The sequence below is a fragment of the Sus scrofa genome, chromosome 1, assembly GCF_000003025.6.
Source record: "Sus scrofa isolate TJ Tabasco breed Duroc chromosome 1, Sscrofa11.1, whole genome shotgun sequence".
Lineage (NCBI taxonomy): Eukaryota > Metazoa > Chordata > Mammalia > Artiodactyla > Suidae > Sus > Sus scrofa.
The window spans coordinates 106,933,106-106,935,710 of record NC_010443.5 but is presented as its reverse complement, the minus strand read 5'-3'; positions in this window follow the sequence as shown (position 1 = coordinate 106,935,710).

The window sequence follows — 2,605 nt, the reverse complement described above, 5'->3', positions numbered from 1 at the left end:
ATTTAGGATCTCCAGTTGGAAAGACTGTCAATGTTCCTTTGGCCCCTGATGCTGTTAAAAAAACAGTAGTCCTTCTCAAGGTATTGTCACAAGCCCAAGAATGTTTCTGTTTCTTCCCGCCAGGGGATTCAAGATATTAGATCTGGATTGTGAAGCCAAAGTGAGAGGGTTCCAGAGCCTACCATTTCTCATCATGAATCAATTCTCTCAAGTGTTAACAATCAACCTTTAGATTAGAGGTCAATTTGCCAAATGAGAATCATCTTGCAGGGTCATTACAAAATGGGTGCTGAGCCAAGCTTCATAATGAGTAAGCCAGCCTATGGAGTCCTATACAGGGTTTCTCGTTACCACCCACTTGGGAACTCTCACCTACCTTCAGATTCCTCATTTAAATTTTGTGTGACCAACATAAACGTGCATCATTAGTGAAGAGTTTAACAGAGGTGACACTAAGGACTCTTTCTAAAGGTATATTTATGGTTCAACTTTTTGGGAAACTTGCCTCAGGATTCCATCACTGCCAACATCTTGAGTAAATGTGAACCTAGAAGAGCTCTTTTCAATTTATTGGGTTTGTCCAAGACCAGACTGTTTCTTAGGATTTTGTGGCTTGGGGTGAAAATACTTTCATGATCTGCTCCAACAACAACAAAAACAAACAAAAACAAAATACACACACAACCATAAACCAAGAAATCCACTGGGCCTCTGAGATCCCCAGAGACCCCACAGGAGCCTCAACTCCTGCTAAACTAATACCATGATTGCTCTTCAAAATAACCTGGGGGAGTTCTCCCTCATTGCTTTCAGAGAACACAATCCCTTGTGTTCTGAAAGCTTCCCACTCCCCCCTCCATTTGACTCTACCTTCAACTTTCAAGACCATTTGACTCTACCTTCAACTTTCAAGACTATCTCAAATCCCACATTGTACCCAGGTCAATTCAAAGAAAGGAGTCCAGGCTGATACGAATTGTGCATTTAGAAAGCTTGAGAGCATACAGCCTGGTGAGCCTACGGGGGGGGGTTGGGGTGGATCCTAAGAGCAAAAGAAGTCAGGGAGGGTTGCCAGCTGGAGAATGAGAGTTTATGTTTCCAACTGTTCGCCCTGGCTGGAGTATAGAGATTAGACTGGAGAAATAAGGAGGACTGAGAAGACAGGAGGAAGGATACAACAGCTGAGCCCTGAACAACTCAGGGGTTAGGGCACAAATCCTCACGCAGCCGAAAATCAGATTATAACTTTATAACTGACCATCGGTGGAATCAACCAACTGCAGATCCTGTACTACTGCACTAGGTATTTACTGGGGAAAAACCCACCCATCAATTCAAATTTGTGTTGTTCAAGGGTCAGCTGTGGTTACATTGTACCAGAAGGTAAGGACAGGTGCTGAGCCTGGAAAGTTTGAGAGTTTTGAAGGAGGGCCATCAGAGCTCCTATTCAACAGCGTGAAGCAAGAGATGGGTCATTTCTTGAGAGAGTTGGGGCAGTGGAAAAGATCTGCAGAGTCTGAGATACTTTGAAAACTGGCCAGAATTCATTAGGAGTGGGGTATGGGTCCGTCCCACCAGCATCCCTCAGCAGTTTGAAGGCCTGAGATTTGATTTAAGCAGGATCATGGAACAAAAGAACAATGATTAACTAGCAATACTATTTACATCCTAATTCAGAAAGTTCACTAGATGCCAAGCACACACTAGGCATTTCTGTATCTCACATTAACCTCCAAAGGCAGCCTTTCCAGAATATTATCATCACTTTACAGTTGAAAAACCTGTGGCTCAGAGAGATTAAGGAACCCGAGCAGAGTCACTGAGGCAGAAAGAGCCCTGTGTCCTAGGATATCTGGCTTCAGTGCCCCATTAGTCACCCGCCTTCAAGAAAAATGAAGGACACTTTATAGTGTCCTTCATTTTAACTTTTCAGGAAGAGATTAAAGACAAAGCTAGCAGTTTACAAACACGAAAGAGCCTGGGGGCCGCCAAAATAAATTAACGAGCAAACCTAAATGCTTAAATTTAACTCTACAAGCAAAAAGTTACATTTCCAGTTTTCTAAGTTAATAGTGTCACTGTAATGATAATTCCCACTTTTTGTTTGCAGTGTCAAATCGATTTTAAACATTACTGAGATTTTCTCAAACATTACTGAGATTTTCTTCGATTGCTTGACCGCTTCGCTATCTAGGCAAACACTAAGCTTCCCCTCCCCACACCCCAGCCCCCGTTCCCGGCCCTGGGTTGGGGAAAAGTGTCCTAGAAACGCTTACAGTGATTTTTGCCTCTTCTCTCTTCGAAACGTCTTGAGGAGCAAATAACTTTAGTGCATAAAAAAGCGCTAAAGAAGCCTGCGCGCTTGCTCCAAGATAACGCACGGAAAGCTGTGCTCAAACAAGCCTGAGATCCAGCCTCCCTTACTCACAGGGGAGGTGCCGCGCAGAACCGGAAATGTTAAGACCACGTGTGGAAAGGCAAAAGTGCCTGGAGACAACATGGCAACACGGAAGTTGCGGGCCTTGGGCCCCAGCCAGCGGCCCGCTACGGTGGCCCGCGGGGGCCATAACAGGGTTAGGACCGTGATTCGCTTCTGGCTCCCGGT